This window comes from Salvelinus alpinus, chromosome 32 (assembly GCF_045679555.1).
Source record: "Salvelinus alpinus chromosome 32, SLU_Salpinus.1, whole genome shotgun sequence".
Lineage (NCBI taxonomy): Eukaryota > Metazoa > Chordata > Actinopteri > Salmoniformes > Salmonidae > Salvelinus > Salvelinus alpinus.
This window is the reverse complement of record NC_092117.1, coordinates 15,347,660-15,374,881: the sequence shown is the minus strand read 5'-3', so window position 1 is coordinate 15,374,881 and position 27,222 is coordinate 15,347,660. Positions and strand designations below refer to the sequence as shown.

Genomic DNA, 27,222 nt, shown 5'->3' with positions numbered 1-27,222 from the left:
TTACTGCACTGTCGGAGCTAGAAGCACAAGCACTTCGCTATACTGGCAATAACATCTGCTAATCACTTGTATGTGACCAATAACATTTGATTTGATTTAATTTGTAGAATGTAGGTGTTGTTAACCTAAGACAACCTTCACTGTGCAGATGTGCCTCAGACGCTAACATTGGCATCCTAAACAATCCGTTATATTGAACTTACAATATATTAGATGCCTCAAACGTTAAAGCCCATTTCCTGTGTGACCATTCATTCTCCTATTTACAGAGTATACAATATTATATACAGTAGGTCTGGTGGTGTGAGTGAGATCAGCAGAATCCCAGTAAGAAATCATCATGGGGTGGAATGATTTCATACTCTATTTGTCTTTATGGACTTGACAGTGGAGCATCAATATCAGCTTACAAAGCAAAACCATCAGACATAAAACCAAGTAGGGTAACTTACTTGGTTTAATCAGCAGCTTTGCATTCTGGCTAGACTATGGGTTCTGAGATGTTAGCTTGGCAGGGCTGGACCCTATTACTTCCCTTGTCTACTTTTGTAGTTGCTGCCCTATTGCTCCACGAGTCAGTCCTTTACACAGAAGTGGTGACCATGGCAAGGTAAGAAAGAAAGAAGGAAATGTGCTTCCTTCTCCACACACACACACACCTCCCTGCATTAGTGCTTTAGTAAATAATTGTGTTTCTATCGGACTCATTGCTGTCTTGACACTGATTATAAGGCGATCTGCGACCGTCGCTTGGGAAGGGCCAGTTATTGCCGTGGAAACTGCTGACGGACAGGTCTGAGTGGTAAAGGAATGGGGGGATGGGGTACACCTGTAGGGAGGGTGGACTAAGACCTGAGAGAGAATGTCTCACCCTATGTTTAAGAAAGGCCTTTTTCCCTTTATACAGATTACAACCTCTCCCTTTATTCAGATTACAACCTCTCCCTTTATTCAGATTACAACCTCTCCCTTTATTCAGATTACAACCTCTCCCTTTATTCAGATTACAACCTCTCCCTTTATTCAGATTACAACCTCTCCCTTTATTCAGATTACAACCTCTCCCTTTATTCAGATTACAACCTCTCCCTTTATTCAGATTACAACCTCTCCCTTTATTCAGATTACAACCTCTCACTTTCAGTTATTTGAAAAGGAAATCATCTCCCAAATATCGTTATTTTATGCAAAAATGGAAGAGGAGAGTGGAAGGGGGAAAAAATAAGGAACTTGTCTATCGGCCCTGCATTAAAGACCATAATTGGTTAAAGAAAATTGTGATGAATAAAAAAGTGTACCCGTTTCATTTAAGGACTCAAAAAATTGACAGCCGGGCAATAGAAACAATGAGAATGGAAAGGTTCAGAGGTTTTGTGAAACATCACAGCACAGTTGAAAAATATATGGCAAATAAAAATCTAATTTGTATGATGTTAAAGAGATAGATGGAAGGGGATGAATGGAGCTGAAGGTTGGGACTAATAACAACTAATAACAACAAGATAACTAATGTAAAACATACTGTGCCAGTAAAACATACATAGGTTAGGAACTTTTTTGAAAGAGTACAGTTTGAAAGATATGGCAAATGGAAATCAAGGCAGATGGACATCATAAATATATGGGAGAGTGTAGAGGAAGGACAAGAGTTAAAAACAAACAAAAAAAACTATTGTAAAATAGGCTGTGTCCATAAAATATATATAGTATGTATAAGCTGTAAATACAGACCTAAGCGTTGTTGTTCACTAGTTTGCTCCAATTGTGGGAGCGGTGGTAGGATTGGAGGGTAATTAAGGAAATGTATAAAAAAAAAATATATAAGTGTATATGTATGTATGTATGTATGTATGTATGTATTTATATGTGTATGTGTGTGGGGAGAACAAGTATTTGATACACTGCCGATTTTGCAGGTTTTCCTACTTACAAAGCATGTAGAGGTCTATAATTTTTATCATAGGTACACTTCAACTGTGAGAGACGGAATCTAAAACAAAAATCCAGAAAATCGCATTGTATGATTTTTAAGTAATTAATTTGCATTTTATTGCATGACATAAGTATTTGATACATCAGAAAAGCAGAACTTAATATTTGGTACAGAAACCTTTGTTTGCAATTACAGAGATCATACGTTTGTATGATGTAGTTCTTGACCAGGTTTGCACACACTGCAGCAGGGATTTTGGCCCACTTCTCCATACAGACCTTCTCCAGATCCTTCAGGTTTCGGGGCTGTCGCTGGGCAATACGGACTTTCAGCTCCCTCCAAAGCTCCCTCTGGATCATCCAGATGGTCATTGACAAACTTCAGAAGGGCCTGGACATGCGCTGGCTTGAGCAGGGGGAGCTTGCGTGCGCTGCAGGATTTTAATCCATGACGGCGTAGTGTGTTACTAATGGTTTTCTTTGAGACTGTGGTCCCAGCTCTCTTCAGGTCATTGACCAGGTCCTGCCGTGTAGTTCTGGGCTGATCCCTCGCCTTCCTCATGATCATTGATGCCCCACGAGGTGAGATCTTGCATGGAGCCCCAGACCGAGGGTGATTGACCGTCATCTTGAACTTCTTCCATTTTCTAATAATTAGGCCAACAGTTGTTGCCTTCTCACCAAGCTGCTTGCCTATTGTCCTGTAGCCCATCCCAGCCTTGTGCAGGTCTACAATTTTATCCCTGATGTCCTTACACAGCTCTCTGGTCTTGGCCATTGTGGAGAGGTTGGAGTCTGTTTGATTGAGTGTGTGGACAGGTGCCTTTTATACAGGTAACGAGTTCAAACAGATGCAGTTAATACAGGTAATGAGTGGAGAACAGGAGGGCTTCTTAAAGAAAAACTAACAGGTCTGTGAGAGCCGGAATTCTTACTGGTTGGTAGGTGATCAAATACTTATGTCATGCAATAAAATGCAAATTAATTACTTAAAAATCATACAATGTGGGCCTCCCGGGTGGCGCAGTGGTCTAGGGCACTGCATCGCAGTGCTAGCTGCGCCACCAGAGTCTCTGGGTTCGCGCCCAGGCTCTGTCGCAGCCGGCCGCGACCGGGAGGTCCGTGGGGTGACGCACAATTGGCATAGCGTCGTCCGGGTTAGGGAGGGTTTGGCCGGTAGGGATATCCTTGTCTTATCGCGCTCCAGCGACTCCTGTGGCGGGGTGGGCGCAGTGCGCGCTAACCAAGGGGGCCAGGTACACGGTGTTTCCTCCGACACATTGGTGCGGCTGGCTTCCGGGTTGGAGGCGCGCTGTGTTAAGAAGCAGTGCGGCTTGGTTGGGTTGTGCTTCGGAGGACGCATGGCTTTCGACCTTCGTCTCTCCCGAGCCCGTACGGGAGTTGTAGCGATGAGACAAGATAGTAATTACTAGCGATTGGATACCACGAAAATTGGGGAGAAAATGGGATAAAAAAAATAAAAAATTTAATTAAAAATTAAAAATTAAATCATACAATGTGATTATCTGGATTTTTGTTTTAGATTCCGTCTCTCACAGTTGAAGTGTATATATGATAAAAAATTACAGACCTCTACATGCTTTGTAAGTAGTAAAACCTGCAAAATCGGCAGCGTATCAAATACCCCACTGTATACAGTTGAAGTCGGAAGTTTACATACACTAGGTTGGAGTCATTAAAACTCATTTTTCAATCACTCCACAAATTTCTTGTTAACAAACTATAGTTTTGGCAAGTCAATTAAGACATATACTGTGTGCATGACACAAGTAATTTTTCCAACAATTGTTTACAGGCAGATTATTTCACTTATAATTCACTGTATCACAATTCCAGTGGGTCAGAAGTTTACATACACCAAGTTGACTGTGCCTTTAAACAGCTTGGAAAATTCCAGAAAATTATGTCATAGCTTTAGAAGCTTCTGATAGGCTAAGTGACATCATTTGAGTCAATTGGAGGTGTACCTGTGGACGTATTTCAAGGCCTACTGAGCCACACGTGGCTCCCGTGTGGCTCAGTTGGTAGAGCATGGCGCGTGCAACGCCAGGGTTGTGGGTTCATTCCCCACGGGGGGACCAGGATGAATATGTATGAACTTTCCAATTTGTAAGTCGCTCTGGATAAGAGCGTCTGCTAAATGACTTAAATGTAAATGTTAAATGTCTACCTTCAAACTCAGTGCCTCTTTACTTGACACCATGAGAAAATCTAAAGAAATCAGCCAAGACCTCAGAAAAAAATGTGTAGACCTCCACAAGTCTGGTTCATCCTTGGGAGCAATTTCCAAAGGCCTGAAGGTACTACGTTCATCTGTATAAACAATAGTACGCAAGTATAAACACCATGGGACCACGCAGCCGTCATACCGCTCAGGAAGGAGACGTGTTCTGTCTCCTAGAGATGAACGTACTTTGGTGCAAAAAGTGCAAATCAATCCCAGAACAACAGCAAAGGACCTTGTGAAGATGCTGGAGGAAACAGGTACAAAAGTATCTATATCCACAGTAAAACGAGTCCTATATCGACATAACCTGAAAGGCCGCTGAGCGAGGAAGAAGCCACTGCTCCAAAACCGCCATAAAAAAAGCCAGACTAGGGTTTGCAACTGCACATGGGGACAAAGATCGTACTTTTTGGAGAAATGTCCTCTAGTCTGATGAAACAAAAATAGAACTGTTTGGCCATAATGACCATCATTATGTTTGGAGGAAAAAGGGGGAGGCCTCAAAGTCAAAGAACACCATCCCAACCGTGAAGCACATGGGCGGCAGTAGCATGTTGTGGGGGTGCTTTGCTACAAGAGGGACTGGTGCACTTCACAAAATAGATGGCATTATGAGGGAGGAGAATTATGTGGATATATTGAAGCAACATCTCAAGACATCAGTCAGGAAGTTAAAGCTTGGTCGCAAATGGGTCTTCCAAATGGACAATGACCCCAAGCATACTTCCAAAGTTGTGGCAAAATGGCTTAAGGACAACAAAGTCAAGGTATTAGAGTGGCCATCACAACGCCCTGGCCTCAATCCCATAGAACATTTGTGGGCAGACCTGAAAAATCGTGTGCGAGCAAGGAGGCCTACAAACCTGACTCAGTTACACCAGCTCTGTCAGAACGAATGGGCCAAAATTCACCCAACTTATTGTGGGAAGCTTGTGGAAGGCTACCCAAAACGTTTGACCCCAGTTAAACAATTTAAAGGCAATGCTACCAAATACTAATTGAGTGTATGTGAACTTCTGACCCACTGGGAATGTGATGAAAAAAATATAAGCTGAAATAAATCATTCTCTCTTCTATTATTCTGACATTTCACATTTCATTTAATTTCTTAAAATAAAGTGGTGATCCTAACTGACCTAAGACAGGGACATTTTACTAGTATTAAATGTCAGGAATATCAGGAATTGTGAAAAACTGAGTTTAAATGTATTTGGCTAAGGTGTATGTAAACTTCCGACATCAACTGAATACATATACTTGCAAAAAAATATATGGGGGATTGGAAGTGACGCAGACAATTACATTGATGGAAGCTACAATTTTTAAAGCTGATCTACCTAAAAAAAGATATATAAAAAAATGAAGTCCTGAGAGAGACACTATCACCCTAAAAGAGGGTGGCTCTTTTTTTCTTTGACTCTGCAACTCTGTTTTTGACCTTTATTTTCTTTCACTTATTCCTCCTCTTTCCTTCCAAGTGTAGGCATGAAGTCTATTAGAACCCAGCCGTTAGCTAAGAGAAGGGTACGTGCAGACAAACACATACCTTCCTCCCCCTCTGTGCGGACATTTTGATCTCTTCCTTTAATTTAGTTTCAATTAGAAAGGGGATTATGTACCAGCTGCATTACAGCAAATGGAGGTGTTTTTGTTTGCTTTGTAGTATTAGCTGGGTTCCATTTTCTAATTATGAAAAATAAAAGTGATTTATAATGGAAAAAAGTCCACACACACGCACACACACACACACATATACATACACACACACACACATAGTGTCTCTGGCTGCCAGAGAAAGAGGTGTAAAAGGGTAATAGTTTTGCTAAATCCAGCAATTACTTCAAGACCCCAGAATATATACAGTATATTTTTTCATATTTGTTTTAATGCACACAAAGACTTTGGCCATTGTTAGAGTCCCACAGAGCTAGGAGGAGATTGATAAATCCTTTTTATTTGAAGCCACACACAATGCCTCCCAGCACCACAGACAAAGGGACACAAACAGACACAATGGCACAAAGACAAACAGATAGATACACACTAAAAATCAGCTCCAGACACACACACACACACACACTCAAATATCTACATGTATGCTTTGAGGACATGACTTGCTGGATTACCATATTGATATAAGAGAACATCTGGGACATTCACTCCCTCCATCTCCACATGCTGTGGTAACGGTTATGGTGAGAAACGATTTACATAATGTTGCCATATGAGTATAAAAGAAATAGAGAAATGTTAACGTGAATATAGCAATGCTACAGTGCCACTCACCATATCAGAATGCTGCGGTACCACTGTACCAACCAAGTATTCTGATAGCATACAGACGAATGTGATGACAAATGTCTAATAATTTGGCACTGTAACTCACCTTGGGACTGAGCTTTATTACACACACACACACACACACACACACACACACACACACACACACACACACACACACACACACACACACACACACACACACACACACACACACACACACACACACACACACACACACACCAAGAAACTAGCGCTGGACCCCATATGTTATAAGTGTATTCCAGCATCCCTCCAGTTGCAACACAACCAAGATATTAATTCAGAAATCTCAATAATAGCCACATTGCAAAACAAACAATATTGCTTTCTGGGGTGGCATTGTGATAACAGCAGTGAAAATGTGAATAGTGCTGATGATACATTAAGCAGAGATGAGAGAGAAATAGAGTACACACACACACATGCACGCAAGCACACGCACACACAGACATCATTAACATCCACTACTCCACAGCTCTCTACAGATTTCTCCTCTGTAGCTTTTTGGTGGCTACAGAGCAGCTTGTTATAGGTAATTGGGGAAGAATCTGTGAATGAGACATGTTGTCGTGGAGATGTGGATGTTTGCAGTGGCTGTACTATATGAGGGCCAGAAAACATCCCATATGAACTCATATAACCTAACAGAGAGCGAGAGAGAGAGAGAGAAAGAGAGAGAGAGAGAGCATTATACCGAGAGAGAGAGAGAGAGAGAGAGAGAGAGAGAGAGAGAGAGAGAGAGAGAGAGAGAGAGAGAGAGAGAGAGAGAGAGAGCATTATACCGAAGAGGATGACGATGAAGAGAGGTGAAACAAGTGTCAGATTTACACTCTGGACTCTTCATGGGGGAACTCATATCATTCAGATTTGATATTTAGCAGTCACACACACACACACACACACACACACACACACACACACACACACACACACACACACACACACACACACACACACACACACACACACACACACACACACACACACACACACACACACACACACACACACACACACACACACACACACACACACCAATACATCCCCCTAGTATTCCAGGGCATTTTATTTTATTTTACCTTTATTTAACTAGGCAAGTCAGTTAAGAACAAATTCTTATTTTCAATGACGGCATCTGTCCTCCATCCATAAAACTCACTCCATCGATGCTACTCCGTTAGGTTAAACCAAACACACACACACACAGCACCTTGTTATTCAAACACCCAGCTGTCTTGTTGTGCCAGGCTCACTTGTCTGTTGGCTGGAGTCCTGGTAGCTTAGAGAAACAGACCCTCAGAGTGCATTAGGCTCCAGTCAATGGACTGGGCCCAAAGCCTGGACACACACACATACACACATACACTAATCCGCAAACACATAACCATCACAGACACAATGCACCTACCAACAACAATAGACAGACACAATGACAGACAGACTGACAGGCACTCTTTCACACACACTCACTTTATATAGCACAATGAGCTTTTTATCTTGCGTAATTTGAGTCACTGACTTCCGGTTAGGCCCTTGGTTGCTAGTAGCAACGTCCACTTTTGGGAGAACTGATCTGTGGGGTCGCCTTACACACCACACACACCTCACCTCACTGCCCGACAGGCTGTTCTAAACCAGAAGGATGCTGATTAAACACACACATTAAACACACACACAGACAAATATACCACATTGTAGTATACCACATGCAGTAGGCACACTCTCGCCATCACATTAGTGATACTGTAAGGTAGCATGTGTACATGTGAACGTTCTTCTTACATTTCCAACATAAGTCCAATAAAGGGGATGTTCCCAGTTGATAAAGTCATGTAAAAGTTTAACTTTACGTCCATCCCCTCGCGCGAACCAGGGACCCTCTGCACACATCAACAACAGTCACCCACGAAGCATCGTTACCCATCGTTCCACAAAAGCCGCGGCCCTTGCAGAGCAAGGGGAACCACTACTTCAAGGTCTCAAAGCGAGTGATGTCACCGATTGAAACGCTATTAGCGCGCACCAACGCTAACTAGCCAGCCATTTCACATCGGTTACAGTCACACGCAGGGCTGTAAATAAAAATAGAAGCACCAGATGAAATTTAGGAGCACCAGGAGCACCAGATAGATAAAACCTATATTGGGTCTATATGAATTCTAGCTACTTTTCAAGCACATGTTGTGCCCTAGAAACACATTTGTAACACTGCAAATACATGAGTTTATTATAAAAGCTAAAATGTTGGTACAAACACCTGTCATTGAAATTACAAAGTAATTTGTGGAATATTGCGTTTCTACATTGAGTAAAAGCACTATTTTGGTAAATTACACTGAATTTAAAAAATAATCAGGATTGTGATGACAACATGCGTTCATTGCTATGATCATTGATCTCTTGAAGAAGATATCCCTTTTCCTTTCTTGCTGTGCCCACAAATGTTTGGATATACTGGTAAAGTATATCCAGGGGTATACTACAAAGCAGGATCAATGAGTTAGCCAGTTAACGTTGATAAACAACTATAAATAACTATTCATTTTCTGGTTCATTAGGAAAGCTATACTAAAGATATTTGTTTTTGAGTCATTTAGTCCATGCCCATTTCATGCTTATCTTCTTAAAAAATAAACAGTTTCAGAATATTCTGTGAAGTTAGCTAAGTCATTGATATTGATTGTACTATACCCCTCTGGTTGTTAACTAGCTAACCACTGAGGTAACATGACTGTACAAATGGTTAACAACACGCAAGTAGTTTTAGAACGGCCCACGACATGGTTTATGAATGTAAAATGTGGTCCCGGTAATATGGGCTGGATCTTTTGACATGGTTGGTCTAGAAGCAATCTGTTTTCACTGTAGTAATGGTGCAGCTGTAACGGATGTGAAATGGCTAGCTAGTTAGCGGTGGTGCGCGCTAATAGCCTTTCAGTCGGTGACATCACTTGCTCTGAGACCTTGAAGTAGTGGTTCCCCTGGAGCGATGGGTAACGATGCTTCGTGGGTGACTGTTGTTGATGTGTGCAGAGGGTCCCTGGTTCGCACCCGGGTCGAGGGGACGGACTAAAGTTAAACTGTTACACAACCATGACGCTAACAAATCTGTATTTGTTTGTTTCTCTAGGGCACTCGGAAACAACGGTACAGCGAACCCTTATCATTGCATCAATTATTATCTGGGAGATTTGTTTCATAGTCGCACAGTGCTCCCAAAATAAAATTCCTGGTCACAGAGCAAAGTATTTTGCTGCATTTGCGACCAAATTGGTAGCACTTTACAGCCCTGGTCACGCGACAGCATTCAAGTGTCTATCTATATGAACTCTGAACACAGCCCTGATACAGCAGCCTTGGGAAGAGTCCCTGACAGGAATGGTATCCATGCAGATTCACAGTTTCTGATGGCTCTGCCCACTTGGCACACACTGGTTGAATGTTATTTTGACGTAATTTCAATGAAAGACATTGAATTCTGAAGTGCCCAGTGGAGAGTGACAAATGGAAAATCGATCGATTTCATTAAGCTACTAACACACGTGCAAAGATTCCACACTCACTGAACTTTATAAGAAACATGAATGTGTTGAAAATCCCAAATTGTTTGCATAGTCAACGTACACACAGCTCTGACACACACACTTACCCCACCAGACATGCCACCAGGGGTCTTTTCACAGTCCCCAAATCCAGAACAAATTCAAGAAAGCATATAGTATTATATAGAGCCATTATTGCATAGAACTCCGTTCCATCTCATATTGCACAAATAAACAGCAAACCTGGTTTCAAAAACAGATAAAGCAACACCTCACGGTACAATGCCTCTCCCCTATTTGACCTAGATAGTTTGTGTGTATGTATTGATATGTAGGCTACATGTGCCTTAAAAATTTTAAAAAAAAATGTTTTCTGTAGTTCTGTCCTTGAGCTGTTATTGTTTATTAATGTTCTGTATTATGTCATGTTTCATGTTTTGTGTGGACCCCAGGCTGAGTAGCTGCTGCTTTTGCAACAGCTAATGGGGATCCTAATAAAATACCAAATACCCAAATACCAAAAGGACGGTTACTGGCAGACGAGCCACAACAAAAGAGCCATCTTTAAACCTCAATAACGCAACATGCGCTCATGATTCAAGTGTGCTCTTGATTCACAGCAGCTTGAAAAAAAAGAGTGTGGACTGGGAAATTATTTCAATATTTCATTTAACCAAAAGTTTGCAAGACAAACAGGCACAGTCCGTTAATGTGCTTTCAATGCATATTTGATCAAGACAGGACACATACAGAGGGAGGGAAGAATGTCTGGACGATCATCAGAGGCCGGCTCCCGCAGAGGAGGAGAGCGAGGGATGATGTGGTGAGATGGAGGCTGAAATTCCATTTCACTTAACCTCAACAACTTTTCATCAAAGACTAGGTGTGCCTTGTTCACTTGTGCTGCCAAAGAAACACTGATGAGCAAACCGTAGTAGTTGAGCAAGCCCCAATGACAAAGGCACAATATGCATCGCTGTGAGAAAGATAAAAGACACAGATGAGGAAAACGCCAACCTGACTACTCTCTCCCTCTTCTCCTTTCTCTCATAGTTTTTTCTCTATACATCTTCCTCCCATAATGCCTTTCTTCCCCTCACCCTCCTGACTCCCTTACTTTCTCTCCTTCTCCCTCATTCTCTCTTTCTTTCTGTCTTCCACTCTTTTTTACTTTTTTTCCTCCTCTCCCTCCCTCTCGCTCTCTCCTCCTGCCTGTGTCAGGTTGGCTGGGGAGTAGCCGTGATACTCGGCAGGTTCCTAACCACCCATTACACTCCCAGGCAGGTTGCTAGACACATGGCAACAAGGTCCACCCTCCTCAGGCCAGGGCATGAGAGGTCACTTCCTGCTAGGCCAGGGGTCACGTCAGCAGGTCACCTGGAAGGGTTTTCTAGCAAACTGTGAGACCAGATAAAGCAGATAAATGATCCTCAAAGGAGAGATGGGAAAAGAGAGAGAGAGAGAGAGAGAGAGAGAGAGAGAGAGAGAGAGAGAGAGAGAGAGAGAGAGAGAGAGAGAGAGAGAGAGAGAGAGAGAGAGAGAGAGAGAGAGAGAGAGAGAGAGAGAGAGAGAGAAGACAGGGATGGATATATAAACTCAGCAAAAAAAGAAACGTCTCTTTTTCAGGACCCTGTCTTTCAAAGATAATTCGGAAAAATCCAAATAACTTCACAGAGCTTCATTGTAAAGGGTTTAACACTGTTTCCCATGCTTGTTCAATGAACCATAAACAATTAATGAACATGCACCTGTGGAACGGTCGTTAAGACACTAACAGCTTACAGACGGTAGGCAATTAAGGTCACAGTTATGAAAACTTAGGACACTAAAGAGGCCTTTCTACTGACTCTGAAAAACACCAAAAGAAAGATGCCCAGGGTCCCTGCTCATCTGCGTGAACGTGCCTTAGGCATGCTGCAAGGAGGCATGAGGACTGCCGATGTGGCCAGGGCAATAAATTGCAATGTCCTTACTGTGAGACACCTAAGACAGCGCTACAGGGAGACAGGACGGACAGCTGATCATCCTCGCAGTGGCAGACCACGTGTAACAACACCTGCACAGGATCGGTACATCCGAACATCACACCAGCGGGACAGGTACAGGATGGCAACAACAACTGCCCGAGTTACACCAGGAACGCACAATCCCTCCATCAGTGCTCAGACTGTCCACAATAGGCTGAGAGAGGCTGGACTGAGGGCTTGTAGGCCTGTTGTAAGGCATGTCCTCACCAGACATTACCGGCAACAACGCCGCCTATGGGCACAAACCCACCGTCGCTGGACCAGACAGGACTGGCAAAAAGTGCTCTTCACTGACGAGTCGTGGTTTAGTCTCACCAGGGGTGATGGTCGGATTCGCGTTTATCGTCGAAGGAATGAGTGTTACACTGAGGCCTGTACTCTGGAGCGGGATTGATTTGGAGGTGGAGGGTCCGTCATGGTCTGGGGCAATGTGTCACAGCATCATCGGACTGAGCTTGTTGTCATTGCAGGCAATCTCAATGCTGTGCATTACAGGGAAAACATCCTCCTCCCTCATGTGGTACCCTTTCTGCAGGCTCATCCTGACATGACCCTCCAGCATGACAATGCCACCAGCCATACTGCTCGTTCTGTGCGTGATTTCCAGCAAGACAGGAATGTCAGTGTTCTGCCATGGCCAGCGAAGAGCCCGTATCTCAACCCCATTGAGCACGTCTGGGACCTGTTGGATCGGAGGGTGAGGGCTATGGCCATTCCCCCCAGAAATGTCCGGGAACTTGCAGGTGCCTTGGTGGAAGAGTGGGGTAACATCTCACAGCAAGAACTGGTGCAGTCCATGAGGAGGAGATGCACTGCAGTACTTAATGCAGCTGGTGGCCACACCAGATACTGATTGTTACTTTTGATTTTGACCCCCCTTTGTTCAGGGACACATTATTCAATTTCTGTTAGTCACATGTCTGTGGAACTTGTTCAGTTTATGTCTCAGTTGTTGAATCTTGTTATGTTCGTACAAATATTTACATATGTTAAGTTTGCTGAAAATAAACGCAGTTGACAGTGAGAGGACGTTTCTTTTTTTGCTGAGTTTTATATATATATATATATATAGAGAGAGAGCTAGCTAGAAAGGAATATGGAGAAACAAAGGGGGAGAGAGAGAAAAAGTGAATAATGAAAGATAGAGAGATATACAGTATGTGGAGAGAGGGCAAGAGAATGAAAGAGTGGAGAGAGAGAAGAGAGAGAGAAATTGAGAAACAAACAGAGTGGCCAGGGCAATGAATTTCTCATTTCCAGGATGAATCACGGATGCTAGCTGCCCATGGGCATAGTTTGGTTTTTTGGTATTTTATTAGAATCCCCATTATCTGTTGCAAAAGCAGCAGCTACTGTTCCTGGGGTACACACAAAACATGCCTGGACACTGTCAGCTATTTTATCGCAGTGAAAAAGCACAGTACTTCACCCTAAGCCCTTGCCTGTCTGTCCCATTGTGAAGAAAATGTATTTGTGTTTGGAGAAATGTGTGTAAGTGTGGGGGAGGTGAGAGAGCCTTGCTTGAATCAGGAAGGCTGTCAGGGAAATATCAGGATGACAAACTAACGCAACAGCAAGATGATGTGTGTGTGTGTGTGGGGGGGGGGGTTCTCTAAAGCACACACACAGCACACAAACTCCCCTCAATTACAATCTCTTGAATGAGTGGAACTCCCTTATGCTGACATACAATCAGAGTGTTAGGCTGAGTGATGGGCTGAGGGCAGGAGGGTATTCCTACAGTGTTGCTGGGCAAGGGAGTCCTGGGTAGCTCAACCCCAACCGCGATGCATTTTGTGTGGGCAGAGAGCACTCAGAGTGGTCTGTCTCTATCAATCAGCTTCACAGTCGACTGGGGGAACTGACATCTCTCCTGAGGGTTTAGGGTATGACTAATAGGCACACACACAGATCCACTAACACGTTCTCAGCACAGTGATTTCAAGAACCTTTGATTACACACACACATATTGCCACAGAAAAACATCCAGTCACACACTGAAACACACATGGGTGGATAGGGAGGCGTATAATGCGAACGTCAAAGGTTACGAAATCAAATCGCATCACGGACAACTTTAGCATTTTATCAAATTAGCAACTTTCAACTACTTACTACTTTTTAGCATCTTTGTAACTACTTAGCATGTTAGCTAACCTTTCCCTAACCCTAACCTTAACCCTTTTAGCTAACCCTTCCCCTAACCCTAACCCTTTAACTTAACTTCTAAACTTAACCCTAACCTTAACCCTGACCCATTACAGATCCTTTTCCATTAAATGGTGTATCCCATATGACTGTGGGCTACACTAGTTCATTTAGCAGACAAAATTTGCTTAGAATTCCATGGCATTATTTTATAGTATGAAGAACATAATTGAACAAAGCTGAATAAAATAGAAAGGATATTTTCTCCAAACGATTTGAGGGAGTTCGCACATGCGGCTATCCTGTGTTGAGCGGTTAACAAAGAAACAGGTACTCCTATATGCTTTATTTAGAGTTATTTATGTAACTTTAGTTGTGATACAAATGTTAGGCTACATGTTTTGATTTTTAATACATTCTAAGGCTGCATGATGTGACTAATGATGATTTGAAAAAAGTTGCATGAAAGCCATTTTTTTGCACAGGCTGTACACACTTCATTGGTCTCTTATTCACAATTTGACAAGCACTGTATAATGCCTCGAATTTTCTGGCTGCATCCCCTTTGTGTGGCCGTAATACCCCTTAAAAGAATCCATGTATTTTGCGGCCAGTGGCCGTTGAGCCCTTGGGCTGAATATAATAATTATTATTCCCTTTCCCAGGCTGCGTGCCAAAGCACCTCTCACTCACATGGCTCTTTCTCACAGGCTACAAGTGAAGACAGACACATCGGGGACGCAACTGCGCGCGTCCTTATCCAATTCCGAGGTGCATTTTGAAGATATTGAAAGAACTGTCCACATTTACTTTCATCAGCCAACAACATAAATAGGCCTACTGAACAGCAAAAGCACTAGCCTATTTCAATCTACTCTCCCCCATAGTATAAAAGTTGACCTATTCTATTCTGTGCGAGAAATAAATAATACAAACAATTTGGGACAGTTGTGGGATGCAATAGATCCTAAAAGAATACAACCACTAGCATCAACAAAGCCTGTTTTAGGCAATGAGCCTGACGCAACAGATGAGAACGTTTAGCTTAATATTTTGATAAACTATTAGACTATTTCTTCACATTATAGGGCAGCAATGTGCACATGGTAGTAGGCTATAAACCTTGAATGTTCCATTATCAAGAAAACATAATTCTCAAAAGTGACCACAAATGTTATTGCGCATGTAATGCTTTTATTATAAAGGTGCATTATCATGTTGAAAATGATCTTTCCCAAACTTGAAACTCACGCTCTACGTGGGTGTGCCAGTTAGGCTCTACACCCGTTGTAAACTGGAATCATGTGCTTTATTTTAAGAAATGATTTGGACACTTTAGTTTTGATACAGACCTTACCAAAACATATATAGACCTAGGGGCTAGGCTGCATGAGGTGTGAGACTATGATATGAAAAAGTCGGAAAAAAATAATGCGCTGTTTGCCTTAAAGTGGGGATAATTCACAAGTGATAATATATTATTCACAAGTGACAGGCTAATATTGTTACCCTATTACACTATTCTTGATTTAATGATATGAGATGTGTCAAGGGAGAAGGGGTGCTTTCATAGGCGCATGGGTCTCTGTGCATGCATGCATTAGGGTTGGTGTATAAGGAGATAGTTTAGAGATTAAGAGATAACCATCTCTCTCTTCCTCACAGGCACCAGGCTCTCTCCCCTTCCTTCTCTCCCTCTACCTCTCTCTCTTTCTGGGCGCAGATGAAAGAAAAAGCTCAGCAGGGATGTGGTGACTGGGTTGTGTCACAGAGCCTAGTGAAGGATCAAACAGTGTCTCGTTCACCTAATGCCTCTCTGTCCATTCATAATCTCACTGGAATACACAGTGACACACTGTTCATGTGCCTCTCTCTCTCTCTCTCTCTCTCTCTCTCTCTCTCTCTCTCTCTCTCTCTCTCTCTCTCTCTCTCTCTCTCTCTCTCTCTCTCTCTCTCTCTCTCTCTCTCTCTCTCTCTCTCTCATCCTTTCATCCTCTCTCTCCCCCTCCCTTCCCCATCTCTCTCTCTCCCTCCCTCCCTCCCTCTCTCTCTATCTCATCCTTTCTTCCTCTCTCTCTCTCTCTCTCTCTCTCATCCTTTCTTCCTCTCTCCCCTCCCTCCCTCCCTCCCCCATCTCTCTCTCCCTCTCTCATCTCTCTCTCTCTCTCTCTCTCTCTCTCTCTCTCTCGCTCTCTCTCTCTCTCTCTCTCTCTCTCTCTCTCTCTCTCTCTCTTTCTTCCTCTCTCTCTCTCTCTCTCTCTCTCTCTCTCTCTCTCTCTCTCTCTCTCTCTCTCTCTCTCTCTCTCTCTCTCTCTCTCTCTCTCTCTCTCTCTCTCTCTCTCTCTCTCTCTCTCTCTCTCTCTCTCTCTCTCTCTCTCTCTCTCTCTCTCTCTCTCTCTCTCTCTCTCATCCTTTCATCCTCTCTCTCCCCCTCCCTTCCCCATCTCTCTCTCTCCCTCCCTCTCTCTCTCTCTCATCCTTTCTTCCTCTCTCTCTCTCTCTCTCTCATCCTTTCTTCCTCTCTCCCTCCCTCCCTCCCTCCCTCCCCCATCTCTCTCTCCCTCTGTCTCTCTCTCTCTCTCTCATCCTCTCTCTCTCTCTCTCTCTCTCTCTCTCTCTCTCTCTCTCTCTCTCTCTCTCTCTCTCTCTCTCTCTCTCTCTCTCTCTCTCTCATCCTTTCTTCTATCTCTCTCTCTCTCTCTCTCTCTCTCTCTCTCTCTCTCTCTCTCTCTCTCTCTCTCTCTCTCTCTCTCTCTCTCTCTCTCTCTCTCTCTCTCTCTCTCTCTCTCTCTCTCTCTCTCTCTCTCTCTCTCTCTCTCTCTCTCTCTCTCTCTCTCTCTCTCTCTCTCTCTCTCTCTCTCTCTCTCTCTCTCTCTCTCTCTCTCTCTCTCTCTCATCCTTTCTTCCTCTCTCCCCTCCCTCCCTCCCTCCCCCCATCTCTCTCTCCCTCTGTCTCTCTCTCTCTCTCATCCTTTCTTCCTCTCTCTCCCCCTCTCCCCTCCATCTCTCCCTCCCTTCCTCTCTCTCCCTCTCTCTCCTCCCTCCCTCTCTCTCCCTCTCTCTCTCTCCCTCCCTCCCTCTCTCTCCCTCTCTCTCCCTCCCCCCTCCCTCCCTCTCCCTCCCTCCCTCTCTCTCCCTCTCTCTCCCCCCATCTCTCTCTCCCTCCCCCTCAAAGGGCTTTTGGGAAACATATGTTTACATTGCCAAAGCAATAGAAAATAAACAAAAGTGAAATAAACAATCAAAATGAACAGTAAACATTACGCTCACAAAAGTTTCAAAAGAATAGAGACATGTAAAATGTCATATTATGGCTATGTACAGTGTTAAAACCTCCTATCTGTCTGGATTATTTTGCCTACTTTGTCCATAGGGTACCTGCCAACACACAATGTGCCTTTTAAAAGTGAAACAAAACACTGGGTGTTTTATGTGTACGTGGGTTGTGTTTAATTGACTGTGAGACAGTCAACAGTGACACAAAATGGAGTAAAAATCGAACTGAGTTACAGTGTAAATAATGTTAGTTCTAAAGTAATGTTAATGCAGCTAATGTCAGAGTACCAACAAGATGAGTGGATGTGTTACCTGTCAATGCATTGCAGAGTCTCTTGAATCAATTGTGCTGACGCACTTAGCTAAGCATCTGAGCAACACAATTCAGTTATTATTTCTGCTTAAGCGTCCCACTTACACATACACAAACATTTACTTAGTACAAACTGGCTCTTCATCACAATCACACACACACACAAACACACACAATAAGTCTGTGGAAACTTACTTTGGTTCCTAGGCTAGCACATGATGCAAATTGGTGGTTCTGTCCCGGGTCAGAAAATCTGATTACCCAAACACACAGCAGTACATTTTTGGATCGTAATGCCATTATTGATGCAATAATGGAGCACTATTTGGCAAGGGTAGGGCCTGGTATTTATCAGATTCATGCTAGAGTTGTTGGATCAGAACCGCAGATATCAACGACTCAGGGAAATCCACACAGGCTGAGTGAGGGGAGAGTGGGGTTGGGGGGGGACTAAGGCTGATAGAAGTTGATAGAAGAACTTGCTAATAGAATCGGATCTAAGGTCAGTTTTATGATGCAGAAGGTACAGTTGAAGTCAGAAGTTTACATACACCTTAGCCAAATACATTTAAACTCAGTTTTTAAACATTCCTGACATTTAATCCAAGTAAAAATTCCCTGTCTTAGGTTAGTTAGGATCACCACTATATTTTATGAATGTGAAATGTCAGAATAAAAGCAGAGAGAATGATTTATTTTAGCTTATATTTATTTCATCACATTCCCAGTGAGTCAGAAGTTTACATACACTCATTTAGTATTTGACAGCCTTGCCTTTACATTGTTTAACTTGGGTCAAACTTTTCGGGTAGCTTTCCACAAGTTTCCCACAATAAGTTGGGTGAATTTTGGCCCATTCCTCCTGGCAGAGCTGGTGTAACTGAGTCAGGTTTGTAGGCCTCCTTGCTCGCAGACGCTTTTTCGGTTCTGCCCACAAATTTTCTATGGGATTGCGGTGATGGCCACTCTAATATACCTATACCTTGACTTTGTTGTCCTTAAGCCATTTTGCCACAACTTTGGAAGTATGCTTGGGGTCATTGTCCATTTGGAAGACCACTTTGCGACCAAGCTTTAACTTCCTGACTGATGTCTTGAGATGTTGCTTCAATATATCCACATAATTTTCCTCCCTCATAATGCCAACTATTTTGTGAAGTCCACCAGTCCCTCCTGCAGCAAAGCACCCCCACAACATGATGCTGCCACCTCCGTGCTTCACGGTTGGGATGGTGTTCTTCTGCTTGCAAGCTTCCCCCTTTTTCCTCCAAACATAATGATGGTCATTATGGCCAAACAGTTCTATTTTTGTTTCATCAGAGCAGAGGACATTTCTCCAAAAAGTACGATCTTTGTCCCCATGTGCAGTTGCAAACTGTAGTCTGGCTTTTTTATGGCGGTTTTGGAGCAGTGGCTTCTTCCTTGCTGAGCGACATTTCAGGTTACGTCGATATAGAACTCATTTGACTGTGAATATAGATACTTTTGTACCTGTTTCCTCCAGCATCTTCACATGGTCCTTCGCTGTTGTTCTGGGATTGATTTGCACTTTTCGAACCAAAGTACGTTCATCTGTAGGAGACAGAACCCGTCTCCTTCCTGAGCGGGATGATGGCTGCGTGGTCCCATGGTGTTTATACTTACGTACTATTGTTTGTACAGATGAACGTGTTATATTAAGGCATTTGGAAATTGCTCCTAAGGATGAACCAGACTTGTGGAGGTCTACAATTTTTTTTCTGAGGTCTTGGCTGATTTCTTTTGATTTTCCCATGATGTCAAGCAAAGAGGCACTGAGTTTGAAGGTAGCCTTGAAATACGTCCACAGGTACACCTCCAATTGACTCAAATGATGTCAATTAGCCTATCAGAAGCTTCTTAAGCCATGACATAATTTTCTGGAATTTTCCAAGCTGTTTAAAGGCACAGTCAACTTCGTGTATGTAAACTTTGACCCACTGGAATTGTGATACAGTGAATTATAAGTGAAATAATCTGTCTGTAAACAATTGTTGGAAAAATTACTTATGTCATGCACACAGTAGATGTCCTACCCGACTTGCCAAAACTATAGTTTGTTAACAAGACATATGTGGAGGAGTTGAAAAACGAGTTTTAATGACTCCAACCTAAGTGTATGTAAACTTCTGACTTCAACTGTATATCTATGGGTAACTTGTATCCAGAGGAAGTTAAGCACTCACAAGCTCATCACATATCTACAGGACCAGACCCAGCCAGCCTCCTACCTGTTCTCCCATCGCTCTCTCTCTTTCTCTGTAAGACATACCTACAGGATCACACACCAGTAATCCTGAGCTAAGTTCAATGGAGACATTCAAAGGGAGAGAAGTGGTCAGCCCACACACACACACACACACACACACACACACACACACACACACACACACACACACACACACACACACACACACACACACACACACACACACACACACACACACACACACACACACACACACACACAGACACACACAGACACACACACACACTCCCCAGTTTCACATATATATCAATACACCCAGGCATAGGCAGCTTCCCATACACACACCTACACAGAGAGTAAAATTACCTCCCACACATACACAAACAGCAAGGATTTATAAAATAACACACAAGCACACAAAAAAACATCTGTGCCTGAGCTCAGGCTGGATATCACTGCAGCACTTTGATCAATGTAAAAATAGCAGCGGAGACATTTCTTTTACATATGCATTTAGATATATTTATTTAGACTATAATGGGAAATGTGCTTTCGGGGGTTAAATCCTTCCGAGAGATATTCCTGTGTGTGTGTGTGTGTGTGTGTGTGTGTGTGTGTGTGTGTGTGTGTGTGTGTGTGTGTGTGTGTGTGTGTTAGTGGTCTCTAACCTACAGCTCAGCACTAACTGAATGAGCCACTCGGGGGCAAAATAAAAACATCCGCTGGAGTAAGCACACCACTGTGACTTATTGAAATGACCAATGAAAAATCCATTCGCTTTGAAGGGAGCCATCGGACTGAACCTCAATGGAATTAAAGCACACGCATTTATATAACTTGATCTCGAAGTGGCAATAAAAATGAACACAGACTCTATTCTTCTTTACTGTGGTCTCTCATCAACTACAAAGCAAATGATCTGAGGACAAAGTGTTTTATTTGCGATATTTGAAGCCATTACAATTGGGTACTCATATTACTTAAAATAGTACCTTATTATTCATTGTGAAAGCAGACACTTGTCTACTGTCTATTTTCCCCAACCTCAAGGACAACACACTATCATGAGAGGAAGGAAGCAGCACAGGGTCCCTAGAGTTAAATTAGTGTTAAGTGCCTTCTATTAGGGGAAAACAGCAGTAGAAGACACTTGATATTCTGTGTCAGCAAACCCTACAGTTTCTAGTTCATATCCCACAATATCTGGGATTCGAACCTAAAACCCCCTGAGACCAGGGTCCGACTCAAACCTCAACCATTATCCACCCATCATTCCTCTGGGAGTTCCTGGCCTCTTAGCTGGTTTTAGTGTGTACTAGCTGTTACCAGTGCTGCAATTCAGACACTAGCCCAGTGCGTTTTTAGCTCTTTACACTTTTGAAATGACTTGATTGACTTGAGTCTCCATTGTTAAAGCCAAAAGCTATAATAACCTCAACCTCACACAGTCAATAAGAAAGAGGCATAGAACTCAGTTAGAGGGGGAGTTTATTGCGCTAGCAACAAGACTGCGGATTTACAATAAAAAAACATTAAGTGAGTGCTTTGGGCATTTTCCTGCTGTAGAATAGATTCACTATGTGCATGTCATGACCATGATTGATTATTTACATTGGCTAGAGATAGCCCAAGTGTCACGTGTGCCTAGGATTCTATTTTTGTTTTGCTTTATTTTTAATTTATTAACCTAAAAGTGCTTTAAATACAGTATTTGCCTATTCATATTGTGTGCTGTGTTTTGGATGACTTCTAATTTACTTATTTGAGTGACTTCCTTTACTGTGAATCGGTTAACCCCTTTGAAACGTTTGTCTCATTGTGTGAATGATGGAAAGAGTGTGTAAATTAGGAACCTGAGCCTATTTGATTCTGTGATCAGACATATAGGCTCCCGAGTGGCGCAGCGGTCTAAGGCACTGCATCTCAGTGCTTGAGATGTCACTACAGGCACACTGGTTCATATCCAGGCTGTATTACAACCGGCTGTGATTGGGTTAGGGTTAGCGTGGCGCACAATTGGCCCAGCATTGTCTGGGTTTGGCCTGTGTAGGCCATCATTGTAAATAAGAATTTCTTCTTAACTGAGTTCCCTAGTTAAATAAAGGTTACAAGAATATGCAGTTTGTAGGTGAAAACTATTTCTAAGATGCATACTTTTAGTTTTTCAGAACTCACTTCACTCGCGCAAAAGAGGGAGGCGTGTGGTGCTAGCACATGTGTACATCAAATACACCGTTGGAACTCCAATTAAGATGTTTACACTTAACGTTTCTAATGAAGCTTTCTCCCCGCTCTCCAGACGTGTCCTGTCTAGATGACACTGCCGAGGCGAGGCCATAATCACATGGTCGGTAACCCAGGAATGCTAACGCCAAGATTACGAATTTGCCATTACAACAATGGACTTTAGTGTGCGTGTGGTGTGAGTGTGTCCGTGCCTGTCTTTGTCTTTGTGTTATTGTAACCCCATTTTAAAAAATAAACAAAGAGAAAATAATATTAAAGAATCGTAAACTGACTGTCTACCTCCTGCCTGTGTCTGTGGTATTGGGATCCTAAAGAACCTTCGTTTTTGACGCAAGCATGACACAACAATTTCCGTAAAAACAAACAAATGGATGGCTATGTGTTTGTATGTGTTCAGTAAGTATTTGCACTTATTATATGTGTGGTCCATCTCTTGTGGTGCATTGTGGATCTGCGTTGTGGTCAGGGTAGCTACAGATTGTACACCAGATAATGTGATATAACGAAAGATTGCTCAGAAAACCAGGTGTTTTAATCGGTATATGCTTACAGTACTTCGATTATGATCTTACTCAGATTAAGATAAACAAAGTAAGGTGTTTACATGACTAATGCCATACTCAGCCTACTGCCATAATCAGTTGAATGTCGAATTATTATTGTGCATGTAAAAGTACTCAATGTTTTGCAGATTCAAGCCAGAAGAGGACAGGTCCCACAGGTCAGACACACCACTACTGCCGCTATGTCTAGGGAGAGGGGAACGGGATGAGTGTGACCATGCTCGGGAACAACGTGTGAGTGCTTACCAATGGTTTCCAGTATGATGACGTTTCTAATGAAGCTTTCTCCCCGCTCTCCAGACGTGTCCTGTCTAGATGACACTGCCGAGGCGAGGCCATAAGCACATGGTCGGTAACCCAGGAATGCTAACGCCAAGATTACGAATTTGCCATTACAACAATGGACTTTAGTGTGCGTGTGGTGTGAGTGTGTCCGTGCCTGTCTTTGTCTTTGTGTTATTGTAACCCCATTTTAAAAAATAAACAAAGAGAAAATAATATTAAAGAATCGTAAACTGACTGTCTACCTCCTGCCTGTGTCTGTGGTATTGGGATCCTAAAGAACCTTCGTTTTTGACGCAAGCATGACACAACAATTTCCGTAAAAACAAACAAATGGATGGCTATGTGTTTGTATGTGTTCAGTAAGTATTTGCACTTATTATATGTGTGGTCCATCTCTTGTGGTGCATTGTGGATCTGCGTTGTGGTCAGGGTAGCTACAGATTGTACACCAGATAATGTGATATAACGAAAGATTGCTCAGAAAACCAGGTGTTTTAATCGGTATATGCTTACAGTACTTCGATTATGATCTTACTCAGATTAAGATAAACAAAGTAAGGTGTTTACATGACTAATGCCATACTCAGCCTACTGCCATAATCAGTTGAATGTCGAATTATTATTGTGCATGTAAAAGTACTCAATGTTTTGCAGATTCAAGCCAGAAGAGGACAGGTCCCACAGGTCAGACACACCACTACTGCCGCTATGTCTAGGGAGAGGGGAACGGGATGAGTGTGACCATGCTCGGGAACAACGTGTGAGTGCTTACCAATGGTTTCCAGTATGATGACGTTTCTAATGAAGCTTTCTCCCCGCTCTCCAGACGTGTCCTGTCTAGATGACACTGCCGAGGCGAGGCCATAAGCACATGGTCGGTAACCCAGGAATGCTAACGCCAAGATTACGAATTTGCCATTACAACAATGGACTTTAGTGTGCGTGTGGTGTGAGTGTGTCCGTGCCTGTCTTTGTCTTTGTGTTATTGTAACCCCATTTTAAAAAATAAACAAAGAGAAAATAATATTAAAGAATCGTAAACTGACTGTCTACCTCCTGCCTGTGTCTGTGGTATTGGGATCCTAAAGAACCTTCGTTTTTGACGCAAGCATGACACAACAATTTCCGTAAAAACAAACAAATGGATGGCTATGTGTTTGTATGTGTTCAGTAAGTATTTGCACTTATTATATGTGTGGTCCATCTCTTGTGGTGCATTGTGGATCTGCGTTGTGGTCAGGGTAGCTACAGATTGTACACCAGATAATGTGATATAACGAAAGAATGCTGGTGTCCATTACTGGGCGTTACAGGGAAGCCACATACAAACCGGAGCCATAGATTTTTTAAACTAACTTGTTCTTGGCAATACTTTATTTGTTCTCGATTCAGTAAAAAAAGTATCTTACAAATGTATGTTTCCAGTTGCAGGTGGTTCTACAAAAAAACAGCAAACACTCAAAGATATTAAATCCAGGTGTTGTATCGATTGAGATATGCCTCTTGCATATGTATAGATCTTTGTTTTGGTCGCACTGTGTGATGCGCTGTCATCTACTTCTACACGGGGCCGTGGACTCGTTTTCTGAGAAATGCTAGATGTTCCCTGCAAAGATGGCGAGGGACCTCCTTGTGCAATACAAAACATGGGGCTTTCCTGTAACGTCCAGTAATGGACAACAAAAATCTTTGGTTATATCACATTATCTGGCGTACAATCTGTAGCTATGGTTAGGGAAGATGTAAGGACTTAACCCCGGTGACCCTGCTGTCCCGCATGAACAAATAAAACTTCATCATCCTGCTTCACAGCCCATCTGTGTCCGCCATCTTACCCAAAATGACAGCTCAATTTCCTACTTCACACTCCACACCATGGCCATGAAGCAACTGTAGTCTTAGGAGACTGTTAGTAGACTGTTAAAACTTCTACTAATACAAAATTCAGCACAAATGTATGTTTTTTTTTTTTTAACTAGGCAAGTCAGTTAAGAACAAATTCTTATTTACAATGACGGCCTAGGAACAGTGGATTAACTGCCTTGTTCAGGGGCAGAATAACAGATTTTTACATTGTCAGCTCGGGGATTCGATCTTGTAACCTTTCGGTTACAAGTCCAACGCTCTAACCACTAGGCTACCTGCCGCCCCCTGTGCGTGCGTGCGTGCGTGCGTGCGTGCGTGCGTGCGTGCGTGCGTGCGTGCGTGCGTGCGTCCCATCGCATCCCATGATGAGAAATTTGATCTCTAACTTTGACTGAAGGAGTCAGATAACAGAAAGTAGAACACTCTATACAATAGTTCACCTGACACAAGACTGAATCCAAACATTACACTGTTGATTTTATGTGCATTTTACATTTGCTGTACTTTTTGCCATATTTGTTTATAACAAAATCTGAAAATACTCTGGATACATTCAGTAACATCATTGGACAATTCCTGGACAATGTGGGGTAAGTGCAGCATGAGACAAACTAACTGGTGTCTCCAAGTGGACACACACCTCTCCAAAGTGTGCACAGTTTCAATGTACTTTTATGGCAGAAAGAAGAGTCTTCAACTATAAGGTACTTTAGCTCTCCTAGCTGTGCTGTTGAGGAACTAGAGCAGGCACACTTGTAGTTGTTACGTTTGCAACACAACCCTGCATCCCCACCATCACACAATTACTGTTGTTGTTTATGCCATCCAAAAAAGGTCCATTATATATCGCAATGTGTATCAGGTGGGCATGATTTGAAAGCTTGTTCTATTGCCAACATGACTAGCCAAGTTATAAAGTACGATTTTACAGTGTTTGTCTTTTTGGTGAACATAGAGAAGAGTCGTGAGTGTATTCAGGTGCGTGTGAAGAGACACATTTTCTTCACAATAAACAAACATAGAGTCATTCTGTTCAGAACAACCCAGGGTATAACGACTTGTCGTCTTGTAAATGTACATCAAACATAGTGATCATAGACGTTGACACTGTATATGGACTCACGGGTGTTTGGCTTGCTTGTATGACATCAAAGTGGTATTTATTATAATCCTCATCTTTCAAAACACATCAAGTCATCTTAATTTACAACATTTCCCTCACTCAGGCAACAAAACATGTGCAAAAGTTGCCCAATTACCGGGAGGGATGGGAGCAACTTCTTGTCTCGCAAGCTGCTCAAGTTTAGAACGGCTGTCAGTCAAAACCCATACAGCGCTGTGAAGCACAGAGCCAGAGCTCGGATGTCATGTATAACATGTTACTGTACAGCCACTGCGTTCCAACGTAGGCGCTTATTAGTGGCCAAATCTGCCATTTTCAACCCACAAAGGGGTTATATATAGAACTTTTAGGGGTGCGATATATGAAGCAAGCAATAGAAAACTTTTTGGTTCTATCCAGAGATGTATTTTCTACAACAGCAGCATCCAGTTGTTACAATGAAACAATTCAGAAAAGGCACTTGGACACACACACACACACACACACACACACACACACACACACACACACACACACACACACACACACACACACACACACACACACACACACACACACACACACACACACACACACACACACACACACCGATATTATTTATATGGTGCATATTGTTCAATATGGATGTTTTTTGTAAAGGTTCTATAAAGAACCATGCTTATAAGGTTCTAAATGGAACATTAATTGTGCTATAAAGAGCCTTTTCCTACGGTTCTATAGAGAACCATTAAAAAAAGGTTCTATATAGCCCCAAAAAAGTGTTCCGCAATGGTTACAACCCTTTTTGGGGCTATATAAAACCCTTTTTTATGGTTCTTTATATAATCCTTATGGAGAATGGTTCAATAAAGAACATTTCTAACTCTTAAATGTTATTTGTAGAACTATACAGGCAGTTTTATTCGAGTTTAATAGCCATATTATATTGTTAAAATTCTAAAGGTTTTTATTAACGTGTTTATTAACAAGTTGAAGTTGAATCAGGTGTGTTAACTCTGGAATGACAGAGGGTCCCTGAGGTGAGCATTGGGAACTACTGACTCAGTCAAACGTTCTCAATTGGCACAAGGCCATATGTGAATCTGTCACAAGACACCATCAC

General features: G+C 42.6%; 1 protein-coding gene across 2 annotated transcripts in view; it reads right to left on the bottom strand.

The window, feature by feature from the left end:
• Nucleotides 1-27,222, bottom strand: part of LOC139562682 (potassium voltage-gated channel subfamily KQT member 5-like) — a 116,030-nt gene that overhangs the window by 87,767 nt on the left and 1,041 nt on the right. The window lies entirely within an intron of this gene.